The sequence below is a fragment of the Molothrus ater genome, chromosome 2 (genome assembly GCF_012460135.2).
Source record: "Molothrus ater isolate BHLD 08-10-18 breed brown headed cowbird chromosome 2, BPBGC_Mater_1.1, whole genome shotgun sequence".
NCBI classification, from domain to species: domain Eukaryota; kingdom Metazoa; phylum Chordata; class Aves; order Passeriformes; family Icteridae; genus Molothrus; species Molothrus ater.
In genome coordinates this window covers 106,077,734-106,093,562 of record NC_050479.2, presented here as the reverse complement: position 1 = coordinate 106,093,562, position 15,829 = coordinate 106,077,734, and positions in this window count along the sequence as shown.

Below are 15,829 nucleotides of genomic sequence, written 5' to 3'. Positions count from 1 at the left end.
GGATGTTGCTGTACTGGAGCAAAAAAATCTTCTTTTGCACCACTCTGTTACCTCAAAATGAGCACAAAACCCACAGAGGGAAGAAAGGAGGGGAGCCCCATGCAGTGGTTGGAGATGCCAGGTGCAGGAAGTGACAGTGACATCCCAGTCTCAGAAGGCAAGCAGCAAGGTGCTTCTGCTCCAGGAGAGTGTTCTAAGCACCCAAGGCCAGGAGCCACTACTTACAGACTGATTTGGTTCCAGGGCCTGGGGACAAACAAATGCTGTGCCTTATTCACAACTTGGCCAAGCTGATAAAACAGCAGCTTAGGCAATGGCATTGCTCCAGGCTCTACTAACACTGTACACTAATATTCAGGAGACAGGACAGAGCATTTGGTATCTTCTTAGAACTACAGGATCATTTCTAGGACTTTAACTTCCTTGAAACACAAGTACACTTTCTTACCCTCTGTTGAAATAATATGCACATCCTGTCCAATGCATCCTACACATTGCACATTAATGGAGGAAGACGGACACATAAAAAATTTATATTAATATTATTTAAATGATGAAATTCTTCCTGTTCATGGAGCTATCAATACCATTTATACATATGTGCAAGGCAATAAAGTGAACATTGTTTTATTATATGTGCAATTTCTCAACAGGAAAAGTTCCCCTGGAGAAGGGGCCTGCAGCCAACCTCAAAATAGAGCCATAGAATGGTTTGGGCTAAAGGGGCCTTAAATATCATCCAGTTCCAACCTCCCTGTCATGGGCAGGGGCACCTTTCACTAGACCAGGTTGCTCAGAACCCACCCAGCCTGGCCCTGAACACTTCCAGGGATGGGGCATCAATGATTCCTCATGGGAATTTATGCCACTACTTGTTTCAGTTTATAATCCAAACATTACTCTTAATGCAAACCATATTACCATACTCACAGAATTCCTTTTGCCCTCTAAAGAAAGGAAAACCCCCAAGCAGTTCCTTGCACAGCATGGAGAAATATGATATTAGCAGAACATACTGGCTGCCTCCATGCACATGAATGTAAAGCTTGTGTACTTCCACAAACAAACATCTAAGATGGTGAAAAAAGTATTAAAATACCCATCACCATCCTTTCTATGTATTTCTACTACAAATCTGACTAACTTGTGTCTTGATTTACTTACCAAGTACTTGCAGCATCCTTTGATATCAATTTGATTTTCTTTTTTTTACCTCCTTACCCTTGGAGGAAAGTCATTATTACCTCTCAATAAGCTAAGCTAACCTAATACAAGTGCTCTAATGGAAATATCTGTTTTAACCTATGACAGTTATTACTGTGAAAACAAGAAGAATTAGAGCCATTTGTTTTCATGCTCTTACAGTGAGAGGAGACTGCTGCCTTCAGCAAGCTTGTAGAGCATCCTCAGTGAAATGCTTTCTGGATTTTTCTGTGGAACTTAATTAGAATGCATTACTCCCCAGCACCACCTCAGCAAGAGCCACCTCTTCTAACAACTGCTCAGTAACATTTTCACAGTATTAATGTATTTAGATGATCTGTATCCAGCCTTAGCACAAAGTCCCACACTGCAAGTTCCATACACTTTGAAATACAGACTCTCTTGAACAGGTGTGCTATAGAAGCTAATATTTTATGCTGATTCTAGAAGTGCTCCATGTATCAGATTTAGAAAACACTGAGGAATATGTAGAGTTTCTTCTTTTTAAGATGAAAAATTGTTCATTCAAAGACACACAGCTTGTTATCAGAAATTCACAGGCCTTTTCAGTGGCTGGCCTTGTAAAGGACAAAGGACTTTATTAACAGCATTCAAAAATGCTAAGATTTAGGAGCCAGCTGGGGTAGACAAAATAAATCACTGCCTTCCCTAAGAGCTGATGTCAAGAAAGACTGTACACAACACAGGGCCCAAAAGTGGTCAAATGCATTGCTATTGAATTATATTCTGATCAGAATTGTAGCAAACTTTACATATTTAGGCTCTGTTAATAAAAGTGTAGCTGTCCATCTTATTTGAGGGCTTCCAAAGTTAAATCTTGCAGGTGCTCACTTACACATGGCCTGTGTGCATGACACCCTTTCATCGCATTTACCCTGCATGTCACTCATTTTCAGCTTGAAAACAGTCATAAAATTAGCTCTTTGGAAGGGTTTGGGTGAAGGAAAGAAGAATTTCTGTTGTAAAAAGATAGCACAAAAAATCAAGGAGGTAAAATGATAAAGCAATTTTTCATAGAAGACATGGATGCATCAACTGCACACAACTATTGAAGGCAGATTTAATACTTAAACTGTTAAAATCAGTAACAACACAAAGTCACATGCAATAAATTGAGAAGACACCTTTTGCATACAATTTAATTTTTCTGACTGGTGGCTGTAAAGCTTTTTATGAGCAAGCTAAAATTCCATCAGATAGGGGGCCAGCTTGGCAAAACACTCTCAGCTTCAGAGATTTGAACAGAGCTAGAACACCAACTTGCCTGTTTAGCTGCATGTGCTGTGAATTCACAATGTCTAAGCACACTGGAAGCTAAAACAAAGGATTCCTCACAACAAATACCTCACTCCAAACACGGGGTCTACAAAAGACAAAGATTTGGAGGAGTGGGGGATTCTAAGGCTTCCACTGCGTTTCAAGTCAGAGATAATGACAGTGACCTGCCAGATGAAGTTAGCAGTTTCACAGGAAGCCTGTCATGCTTGTGTTTATTTTTCTTAACAGACACATATGAGCCCATGCTGTGTACAGTGGCACTTCAAACACAGCATCTGCCTCCTGATCTGTGCAAGAATGAACATATTTGTTAAGCTCATTCTGCCGTTGATGGACAGCCCAGTGAAACAATCACAGTTTGCCTGTCACACACATGCATAAATTAATATGCAAAGTTACATTTAGAATTGCAAATGCCCTCCCCCTCATATTTTTAAGATAGTCTAGAGAGCAATAACAATTCTAGTTCTCCCAAATATTTGTATTGCAGAGGGATCTGCACAGGTTCCTGAGCTGCCTCTGCTAGCTGAGCCTGCTTTGGGCAGGGAGCTTAGCACACAAACGACCTTTACAACCTCAGCCATTGGGAGAACACCTTACCACTTTCTACACACTGTTCAAAATCTCACCTTTACTGCTTCAACTGAGATTTTAAGGAAAAAAAAAGTGAAATGACTTTACACAAGACACGTGTAGATTTAGACTCAAGTGGACAGTGCTGAGTATAAACATTCTGAAACCTGAGGCCCCATGTTTCTCAAAGTTCTCTTGGGAACTTTATACTAGTCTAAATCAAAACATCTAAATGTTTTATAGCATGTGATTTATGAGTCTTAGCATTGAAGACAAATTTTCAAAGTGCATTTCATGAACAGATCTCTCGTGTCAATGGGGTTATTCATTCGTTTCAAATTAATAAATAATAAAATCTTGTAGCAAATCAAGCCAGCAGGAAAGTGCTTGGCACATACACATCTATCTGTATCTGCAATCTTACAATATACATGAAAAAGGATTGCCCTAGGCTACTTTTCAATAACAGGGAAATATCAGAGGTTTTATTACTGGTAATGATCAATGCCAGAGTTTTTGAAAGAAACAGATTTCAGAAAGATCATAAAGAGCATGGCATGCTTTTTACTCTATGCAACACAGTATTTCTTTTCAGTGAAAAACTTCAGCTCATTGCAATAAGGTGTTGCTTTTATGGTTGAAGCATTTCTGTATTTTTTGCCTGGAATTAGCAACAACAAAAAAACTATCACATGTTATTCCCCAACTATCACATAATTATACCCTACTTTTTACACAGGCTGAGAAAATTGAAAATATTCATTTTCACAGTGATAGGTCTAAACAGATAAGAAATAATCTGCATTTTCTACTACATATTAGAATAATGGAAACAACATTCTTCCCCATGTATTTTTAATCATATGACCCTACAACTATGAAGCATAGCCACAAAGCCCTGAGACATCATTTAGCAAGATGAAAAAGCTGTGACTTATTTTATCTGATCCAGAAATGAGCTGTCAAAGTTAAATTGTTATGTAATTAATTGTGCATTTGCTAGCAATTTTTAAACTGTGAATGAAAAACTGTTCTGAAATTGCAAATCGCTGAACACTTTCATCTAAAACATGAGATAATTCTTTGAAGACCACTTTCCCTGAACCGAGTGTTAATGAGAAGTTCCTCACTTTAATAAAATGTCACCCAATAAGTATAACCAAACAATTTTCTTCTTAAAAAAATAATATTTCTTAGACAGCCCTCACTGGATGGATTCCAGAATTGGTGTTGAGGTGCTGCAAGATTTAAGACCCCCAGATAATTCACCAACAGAGTGAGCACTGAAATGGCCTCCATAGTTGTAGGCACAAATTGCAGTTAAGTGATTCACATGCATGGCACTGCATAGGACACTGTGCCTTTACATTCCTACAGGTAAATGGTCTTGGGTTGCTCTCAAGTTCCTTTGGAGCAGAGCTGGAAGGGTTACTGATGACCTTTTATCATGGCCAAGGATGCCACTTCCCACCTCTCCCTGTCCCTTCTCTGTCCTCAAAGGGTTCAGTAGTTACTGACCATCACTTTTCTGGTACATTTTGACAGTTTTCCCCAGATTTTTTTTCTTTTGGAAGCTGAGAATTGGTGTCCCAATTGCCAAGAGTAAAGCCAACTTGTGAGGACTTTTACTGCCTTTCTTCCAGTTAAAATCTGCCCTTCCAAACTTTTACTGGGATTCATTTCTCCTGGAGAAGTGAGGATCTAAACACAGAACAGCAAGTGGCAGCAGGAGAAAAATAACTATCTGTTCCCAAACATGACACAGCCAGCACAAGAGCTGAAGGATGAGAAAAGGCTGAATTCATAGGAAAGTAGCTATTAATGCTGGAACCCAGGTTTGGCATCCTCACTCTAATAAAGCTTCCAGAGCACTTATTCATAGAGGGATCTGTTTTTAGAAAGGCTAAAATGACTTTGCTGTTGAGTTTGTTTGGTCTTTTTAAATTTTGTTTTAGAACAAGATGAATCCTAAACAGAAACTGAACAGTAAAAGAAACCTTGATTAAAAGAAAATATATTTCAGGCCACGATACCAAAAAAAAAGAAAAAAATCCTGTTTCAACTGTGAGCTTCCTGCAATATCCTTTTAAGGTTAAGTTCAAGTCAATAAGATCTGATAGTTCAAGGTTATAGCAACTTTTACAAATAAGTGAATAAAAAGTGAACAAAGACAACTGAATACTGAAATACTTTCATTTAAAATGCAACATAAATAAAACTTCAAGCTCTATCTCAATAAATATACATTAGAACACTTAGTACTTGTACACGTTCCAGGATAAAGTGTTTTATATTACATGCATTGTATCATTCTCCTTACTGCCAATTTTTATTATTTTTCATGAAGCCTACTACCAAAATGACTGCCAAGAACATTTTTGAAGCCTCATACATTCCATTAAAACATCAAGAACACCATATCTTCCAAAATGAAAGACTTTAAATTATATAAAATGAAACTTTTTAAATTGTACAAAGTGGTGGCTTTATTCATATCCTGTCATCTAATATGTAAGTTTGGTTTTTGGCAAGGAAAATAAAAATTGGGTTTCAGTTTAGTGCCAGGAAAATTATTAATTCCTACACAATTCCTAAACCACCTGGAACAAAACAACAACACCTTGCCAAAGGATCACCACCAATTGTCTGCATCATCCAAGCTGGTTTCCAGGGGATGACACCTGAGGTTCTCAATTACACACACATTCATTAGAAAGTTCTCCTTATTCAATACTAAAGCTTCCTAGAAAGCCGTTCTTGATTATTTAACCTGCTGCAAATTGCAAACACTGAACCTTCCACCTAAAACAAACCAATCCCATAAAGCATACACCTCATCTCAGAACATGCTTCCTATATATCTATTTATGCCCCAATGAATAGCATGATCTTAAAAAAAATCCTACATCTTGAGTTGCATTAGGCCATTAATTCAAGAATTTAACATTGTCTCAATGTGTCTTAATTTTTCATGTAATAAAAATATAACATGAATTTTGCAACAAAAGTTTAGTAGGAATGTAAAACTACACGGTACCTGCTGTCATCCTTTTCACTGATTTTTGGTTGGTTAAGCTATGAAAACTGAAGGCTAACAGTGTTACTCGTGCTCTTTTTGCATGGAACAGGAGGTCTTTTGTTATTTGGGTATTGCATGCACCCCCTACACCAGGTCTAATTTCCTATGCATTGCTCCCCAATATGGAGCAATTCTTCTCCTGCTCCCCATAGAACCTTTTCAGCAAAACCTGGTTTTTCACCTCAGGTGCTGACTAACACTCCTGGGGGAAAACAGCAACAGAAAACACAGTCTACAGAAAAGAAATACATCTCCGGTCATAAGAGAGTCATGCAAATAACCTTAGGCAAAATAATACAGATTACTCATGAGGAAAACCTAAATTTATGCTTAGATAGTTTACATTTTGCATGAGAATTCTCAAGCCTTTTTATTGCTTTATTACTTTATACAAAAACTTCATGGGTTTTTGTCACTTCAGTAATAAGAACCCTTTTTTTCTCGACTACTTAGCACTCTCACCACAAATTTTCTACTTCCTCATTAGTAATGGCTATTCTGCTCCAGTTATACCCTCCTTAAAGCTAAAAGTAATTTTACCTTTTGTTGCATGATTTGAGAATTACATTGTAGTAGACTTGATAATGATGATTTCTTATTTTTAATTTTTTGCTGTTTGAGTTACCTTGAATCTCTCTGAAATAGGCAAGACATGAAGTATTTTCTTATTCTTGTCCACAAAGAGCAATGTCTGCATGCTTAATAACTTATACTTTCTGTAAAAGTCCATGAAGATTAATTCTAAAGAAAAACACAGTATTGGAGGTTGCATTAACTGTGCAGTGTCTTGGCCTGCAAGAAGGATTTCTGACAAATGGAAATATAATTGATTGAAAGCAAAAAATGCTTTGTGATCAAATTGAAATTCCACAGCTCATGCAGAAGCTCAGCTGCATTACAAGGTGGTTTGTGCAGCTGCCTTTTTTCAGATTTCACTTTTCCATTAGCCAGTACCTGAAGTGAGAATACCTTGAAAAAGACTCTCCTAATTTCTTTTCCATCAAGAGTTTCTGCAAAAGGTGCCGCCTCGACAAATTAGGACATCTTTTAAAAAATGTAATGTATTATTGTTTAACAGCCTTTTTTTCTTTTTTTAAAGCTACTTGCCATTTTTAAAGTGGCTATTATTAACCATTCCATTAAAAACAAAACAAATCCTCCCTTCAAAATACAGTGTTGCTATCCATTAGCAAAGCTGCATAATGCACGAGAGAGAAAGGTTAAGTACTAAATCTTGTTCAATTGCTATAAAAAACTACTGGTACTTAGATAGGGTAAAGGTACATGCTGATACTGTGCTTTCAAATGTATTTGGAAACATGATCATGAGAGAAGCAGCAGTCACTTTGCATTAAGGCTGATGCCTCTTTCACTAAAGTTCCAACACAGGCTGCTGAACCAAAACCAAGACTTTGCAGTTCAATTTTTATCTTTTTCATTAATAGGTTTATATACAAACCACCTTTCCATCTACAGCATCCAGTTTACATAGGCAGAAGCGAGAATGTGAGTTTTAGATGCATCATTCACACACATTTCCAGCACAGTACATCTTGGCCTCAAAAACAAATGTTTGGGTTTGTTGTTTCCAAAAACTCACTCAAATGTCTCTAAGTGCCTTCACACACCTACAGTGAGGATACAAACACAGGTCTAGCCCCATGATTACTTAGCTTCTTCCTCACTTAACTCAAATATCCACTAGAATTCCACAGTGAGGAAGCACCAAGACAGCAGGAATAACAGAAGGAGTAACACAACATGCCTGGAGAGCTTTGGTTGCCCTATCCCAAATTATTCTTACTTTATCACCTGAATTGATAACAAGTGGTAGTGCACAAACAAAGACTGTTTAAGCTTGTCACCTGGGTTTAATCTAGATTTGGATCCAAGCACAGGTCAGACACTCAATGCTTTTTAAAGCATTAATACATTACCTGCAGCTTTGCACATCCACTTATTTAAAGGTGAGTTTGAAAGACTGATGTAAGAGGACTGATTTTCAGATAGCAGAAATTATTATTATAATAAAAAGCTGCAAGTCAACTCACATCAGACACCCAGAAGAGATCTCAATAGGCTCTGGATGGGCTGGGTGACCTGGGAGATGGATGTGCACAAGGCTGGTGTGTGCAGCATCCCTGAGGCAGCAGTGCCACCTGGATCCCATTCCATGTCACCATGGGGCTGCTCCTCTTCCCACAGGGAGTCCCAAGCCAGGTTACACACATGCACTCAGCAGATTTGGCAGTGCTGAACGCAAATCATGGCACCACAGCACCCAAGTACCATTGCAGGATTTGCTGAGCTGTGAAATTCAGAACCAAGACTCTTGATTTCTACACACAGTTTTTATTTCTCTGGGTTTTACATTTTTTAAAGCTAAAATCACTGCCAGTCATTTAGCACCATAAAACTGTATGTGTGAATACATACACACTCCATATATACAAAATACTTTTCCTTGCCTTGTCAGGCAAGGTAGAGGAAGATACTGACACACAGCTGCTCTAGCCCACAGCAAACTGCAGTGGATGGAAATAGACACTACAGCTTATTCTTCCTAGTCATCACTAAGGATGGGTTTGGGAAGAAATCCCAGGTATCCTCAATCTGCCTTCCTTCCCACTATTAACAAACCACAGTAATCTCAGGTCTGACTGAAGACTTCGTTGGATTTGGAGTATGTTTTGGGGAACATTTGGGCTTTGTCAGCAGCACAGACAAAAGAAGGTGAAATTGAGGCAGTTTGAATGCTTGTCCTCAGCTATAAGCACCCACCTTTTGACTCTGAAGTCCAGCAAAAACTCTGTTTCTGTTGGTACATTGATATTTACTCCTGTATATTCCAAGTTCGCCATAATGCTGCTGCCTGCTTTATCATCAATTAAAGTCACAAAATGCAAAAAAAAACCCAAAACCATGACATACTTGCACACAACACTGCTTAAATTCAAAAGATAAGGTGCTTTTCCCCCCTTAGGCCTGTGTTGGGGGAGGAAAAACAAAAGTTCCTGCAGGCAGAGGGTCAGAGCCTGGCAAGCCAGCAACACCCACTGCTTTCTAGCACATTGTTTGAGCTCTGAAGTCTCTTGGCTGTAGCACATGGCACAGCCTTTATGCTTGATCATTAAATAAAACGACCTGTCAACACTGTACCCTGACAGCTCTGTAAGAAAAAGGATTTGAAAGGCACATCTTGGGCAGGAAGGATGCATCCAAGAACACCAGCAGCACTGCTGTGTACTTCAGAGAGCAGACACTGTTTTATCCAGCATCTCTAGAGCTTCAAAGAGAGCACCTGCTTCATCTCTACAGCAGTGAAATTCCAGGTATTAAGCAACATTCCCTTCTTTTACAAGTCTGAACATGATTAGATTCCAGGACTCCTTGTTCATCTTCTGTCTTAATTATCAATACTAACACTATTTGTGGCTATCACTGAACAGTAATTGCCTGCTTATTGTTCAAGTAACTTCAGACTCCCAGATATAGGATTTCTAAGTTTACCAAGAAAAAAAAGTCTGTTTCAAAATACTCTTCAAATTACTCAGGGCTCAATGTTAGAGATAAGTATTCTTCTAAATTTACTTATGTGTACAAAATAGAGGCCAAAACACATTTACTCCTCTGAAGACAGAGGAGTAAACCTGCAATATTCAGGTAACTGAGAAAAGCAGAATGGACGCAAAATACTAAAAACTACACATTTGTCTGTTGTGGCCGAGTGCAAAATAAATTAAAACAGTTTCATCCTTACTCCAGTCTCTACTGGACACTTACACTGGGTGGACTGAAGTGTCTAGTCCTAAGCTACACATGAATAGAGGAAGATGCAGCCCCATGGACTTCAAAAACCAGAGAATTCTTGGGTTGGGTTAATGTAAAAAGAGACAGATAGAAAGAGCTGTTGAAAAACAAAGGATTTTCAATTTAAGTTTACTATTCTGATTGGAAATGGAAGTGGAACAAATGTTGATTTCTTTCTAACTTCCATAGCAACCCACTCACACTGAAGTTATGTGACTCAGAAGCTGTTTTCTTTAAATGCAGCCATATGGCTTTTAAACACTTTTGGTTCTATGCCCAGATACAGAATCATTATTTCTTCATTTTATTGTCCTGATAGACTCCAAGTAACCAAAATTTATAATTAATATGAATTTTACTCAAATTAATCAGAAATTATATTTCTCAGGCTCCTGCAAGGCATGCCCAAAGGGCTTTACTTTTTACTTTAGAAAAATTAAGTGTTAACAGAAACCCATATCAAAATTACAGATATGTCCAGAAACCTAGGTTTTGCAATTTTTATATAACCTTTGTATGCAATTATGCCAAAAAATATTTTGCTTTGTAATTTACTACTTCATTGCCATTAAAAGTTCACATTTCTCAAGTGAAGGTTCAAGCAATGCACAGCAGTTGCTGTAAATGTATGCTCAAAAGTCTACACTACACTTCCCTCAGAGTACAAAGTCTACAAAGACTGAAACACAGCCAGTTTTATTATACTAGACATGCTTAGAGGTACTTAATATTCAAAAGCTGCATTACAACTTCAAGTTATTTAAAAATCAAAGCAAAATAACATGATCATGGTCCATAATCCTTTTCCTAATTTTAGGAAGACATTTTGCATTCTAGACTGTTTTGTCATAGTAGTTTCATTTTTTTACAATTGGGTAGTTATTGAGTAGTTACAATTTGGTAATTATCAGAAAATAGACACACATAGAACTACATGACTAAAGGTCAGCTCACAGATCAAGACTATCTTGTTATCACAGAGGATTTAGAACCACATAAAGAATATTTCACAGCACAGGTCCCCTCACACCACCCACTTTGAAAACAAATTCTTTCAAGATGTTGTATCTCTGTTTCTTTCCAATGCCATTAACCAGTATTTCATAAAACTGAAAAACTTACCATACCCATCACATTTTAGCACAATAGCACAAAATCGCCAGTCTTCAAATGTATCATCTGTTTTTCCAATTCAATGACTACAATGTCATAATGGACACTTGAGAAAAGCAACACCTTTTTGTACAAATACAACTTACATCACAGAAAAGCTGGCTACTACCTGCAAAACACTCATGACACTTTCCTGCTCAAGTCCTACACAGGCTGCCAGGTTGGCTTTTAGGATCTGTGGAGGCAACACACAGAAATGCCACAGAAGTTTCCAGCAGAAGTGCAGGGCACAGTTTACACCCAATTCCTGCCTCTAAAACTGCACTAAGCAAGAGTGAACACCATGATCCTTCCAAACAGCCAAGAACTCTTTCTGCAGCCCAAAAATGCCTGTGGAAATGGACTTAGCACAGGCTGCACACACTGATCAGCAGCACGTTTGCAGCCAGGGACTGGAGTAATAGAGAACAGAGGGGCTCCAGCAAAAAACATTCAGCATTTTCCTCACTTGAGGAATCAATTCAGGATGTGGAAATCTCAGCCTACATGTAACATCTATGTCCTGAGTGCCTGATAAAGGAATTCCTCAAAAAGGAATGCCTATCCACTTCCCGTTAATTTCAGCACCTCAAAATGACATTTTTCCCCTTTCCCAGTTTGACCCAACACACAAACAGCTTTTATTCTAAACACACATTAAAAAGTACAAAGCCTGGTTTTTCCTCTCTTGTTAGCAGCTCTCAGATCAGAAACATGCAATAATGCTTCATTTTTCTAAACTGAAAACCTACCAAGACATTTTCTTTTGCCTGTCTGCTTCCCTACAGCTGTTATTATGCACCACCATCAGTGAGTGAGACAGGAAAACAAACAGGGAAATTATTTATAGCATGGCCACAAAAGCCTTTCTGAATATTGCAGCTATCACAGCCAAACAACACAAAGTATCCATGTCTATAATCCCTTAAACAGCTACTTCTCCACACCTAGAGAGCCAACAACAGACACAAAGGGAAGATTCTTTTCAAGGCACACTTCAATCACTGAGCACATGAAAATAGATTCTGGTTATTCCCAAAGGCATCAAGACATCATTTTTTCAAACAGAATTAGACTTCTCAGCTGAAGTCCTTCTGATTTTTAGATCCCTTTTTCTCGTCAGCTGTTCACACAAGTTCAGCCCTTGATCACACAGCCTTCTTTCTCTAACCAGTGCCATGCAATGCCATGCCAATAGCAAATTGCAGTAGAAGATCTTCACTTACCTTGCCCTTGTCCACTGATCTGGTGACCCCACAGCATGGGAATTACTGCCAATATCCAGTGCATCTTCCCTGCTACTCTGCCACTTCCTTGTCCTCCAGCCATTGCATTATTGGATGCTACACAAAGAAATATTATTGAATGCTTTCGTTATAACTCTTGGGAAATATACCTTTGGGTGAAGGAAAGCAAAAAGCTCCCATAAATTTCCTCAGTACACATCTATAACTCTACTTTAATAAATACTCACTGGCAAAAACGCTTTTTCATTCAGAACCTCCCTGACTGTTTGCTCAACACTGTCACCTCATAGGCCACTATAAAATCAAAATAAGCTGCTTTGAAAATGCTTGAATTTCCCTTTCATACAGAAAGCCTGAGCTTCACAAAAAAAAAAAAAAAAAAAAACAAAAACAAAACAAAAACAGATCCAGCCAAGCTTAAAAGACCTGAACAAGAAGCAGTTCACCGAGTCTCTTAGAAGTCTTATTGTATAGCATAGAAAATTTCCTGAGGCAAAGTCTCTCAATTAACTTAAAAATTGATTTTTTTTTTTTTTTAATTTTGGGTTTTAAAACATTGAGATGTGTCAGCAGTTGCTTCTCATTGTGGGCTTTTAGGGACCAACTGTATCTTCCAGTCACCACAATTTTCATAATTTAGCATTATTTGGATTGGAAGGAGTTTTAAAGCTCATCTCTTTCCAACCCTCTGTCATGGGCAGGGACACTTCCCACTATCCCAGGGCACTCAGAGCTCCATCCAGCCTGGCCTTGGACATTTCCAGGGAATAGGCATACAAAGCTTCTCTGGGCATCATCACTGGCAGTGGCAACATTTACCCATTTATTATTCCACACCACACCTCCTCTTATAGCACTCTGACTCAGATCTGCTCCTTCAGAAGATCTGTTTAATCAAACACTGATTTGTCAGAACTGTACCAATTACACAGGACTGGCTGGAAAAAATAGAATTTCATTTCTAGTCTAAAGCATAGGCAGATATTACAGAAATTGTTATATGAATATTTGGGAAATTTATCCAACGTGTGGGAAATCTTGCAGCAATAAGTAGTTTTTAAAAAGGGGGTATTTTAAAAGCTTCTTGTGTTTTTTCCTATACAGAGCTCTAAATTTTTTGTGAGCAGAACAATTTAAAAAATTAAAACAATTTGGAAAAAAAACCAAGAAAAACACTAAACTAACAGAAGGGTGTATTTACATATTGGCTGATTAAGCATACTTTTACTATTGGTATTGCAGTAATTTTTATTTTTAAAAAAGCTATTTTCCAAACTCATGGATGCAGCACCCATCCATAACAAAAGGTTCAATTGAAACTATAACCCATAATTCTCAATTCTGATCTATAATCTCCTGTTTTAAGATGCAGAAAAACATCTCTGCAGCTTAAAACCCCAGGACTATTTACAGAATAAGAACCTAAGGAAGACTACAAAAGCAGACATGTAGAACACTACACTTCATTTTCTCCCTCTCTCACCTGCCCCCACCTGTGGAGGGAAGGCAGGCAGGGGAAGCTCCTGCAAGAGAGGATTTTGGTTGACTGGTTAAAGGGAAGGGTAATTTTTCCTGTTTGTTGTGACCCTCAGACTTTGACTTTTGCATTTAATCAGTGCTCTAACCACCTGTCCTGATCACAAAGTATCTGCCCATGCACCTCCTCTAGCTGCTCAGAACAAAAGTTGTCTTTTGCTTCAAAACTGGTTGTGGAAGGTAACCCTTTTGCACAGAGGAACCTCCCCATTGTTACAAACACCTTGATTTTCCTGTGAAGAGCTTTTTTGAGGTGCCCTAGAACTGCTGTTGTTTCAGCAAAACAGTGCCCTCCCCAGCCAGCACACAGAGCTCCTCTCTGTCCTCTCTCAGACATAGGGAGGGAAGAGAGAAAGGGATGCTAAAAAGCTTTGTTTGTTTTGGCCTTGGCTTTTTTTGGACTATTTAACCCCCACAGAAAAGGAGAAGCAAATAACTGAAAATGGGAATTCCAAAGCAAAAATGTAGAACAATAAATACAAATAAATGTCCTAAAATATATGCACATTAGCACTGCAAGGTCAAAGAAACAGTTTTGTAAAATCAGTATCTTGAAAAAGAGATGTTCTGCTTCATGAATATTCTTTCCTCAAACTAACAGACACATTCTTGATGCTCAGCCCAAGCAAACAGATGGTATTCAATTAGTTATTTACCTACTTTACAATTAATTAAAATGTCCAAGATAATTTTTGTTTTGACTGTGTCTACAGAACGCTAGAGTTCCACAAAAAGCTGGCATTTGCATCTCCAGCCCTGCTGGCTGCAATATAAATATTACAGCTCAGAAAGCTTTAAGATACCCAAAGGCTTTTTCCAAGGGCACATAGGGATAGAACAAGGGGGAATGGCTTCAGACTGTAAGAGAGTAGAGTGAGATGAGATATTGGGAATAAATTCTTCACTTTGAGGCTTGTGAGGCCCTGGCACAGGTTGCCCAGAGAAGCTGTGGCCGCCCCATCCCTGGGAGTGTTCAAGGCCAGGTTGGATGGGGCTCTGAGCAACCTGGTCTGATGGAAGGTGTCCCTGCCCATGGCACAGAGATGCTGGAACCAAATCATCTTTAAGGTCTCTTCCAACACAAATCATTCTGTGATTATATCAGAACCTCACCAGGCAATGTTTGACTTTTAGAAAAGCTTTTTTGGCTTGAAAGTCCATAACTAGTAGACAGAGAAAAAACAGCCACCTTACTAGAAGGAACACTAGACACTGTGCCCATAGTATTCCAGTTAAGAACAAAAGAAGCAAAAACTGTAAGATTTTGGATCCAAGAGCCACTTTGTTCACAACACAGGAACCATCCCTAAAAGCAAGAGAGGCAGGAGGGACTGCAGGGACTGGGTGAAAGCTGCACACTTCACAACAGCAGAAAACTCCAAAGAGAGGGAGGGAATCTAAGCCTTAAAGATATTATTCCTGTCATATTTCTTGTCTTCTATGAGATAGTTTGTGGAGGGAAAGAAGCAAAGAACAGCAACTGAAAAACACCTAATTGAAAGTTCCAAACTAGAGCTTCCATTTCCCAATGAAAATTCAACAGAAAGCTTTCATTATAGAAGCAGAAAACAGCCTCAGATTCAAATCCATTAATCCCCTCTGACTCCTGAGTCTCACTTTTCACACAGGTGCAGAAAACAGGTTTATCTCAGACAAACACATTTTTAAATTAAAGAACACCTCTTCTAACAGAGAGTACATTACAGTAAGAAAGCTTAACTAGCAAGTCTGTAATTAACCTTTACAGCATCTGGGTTTACACTGGTGCTGCTTCAGTCCCTCAAGTACAGGAATAAAATGACCAAGGACAGAAGCAAGCCATAAGTATCTCAAATCAATAGGAACAGCAAATGCAACAGGTCTAGAGAGACAGAAGGCAGGGAAAAAAGTCCTCTTCTTTCATCCTTCCTTTACTTGGCTTGTAAAGATG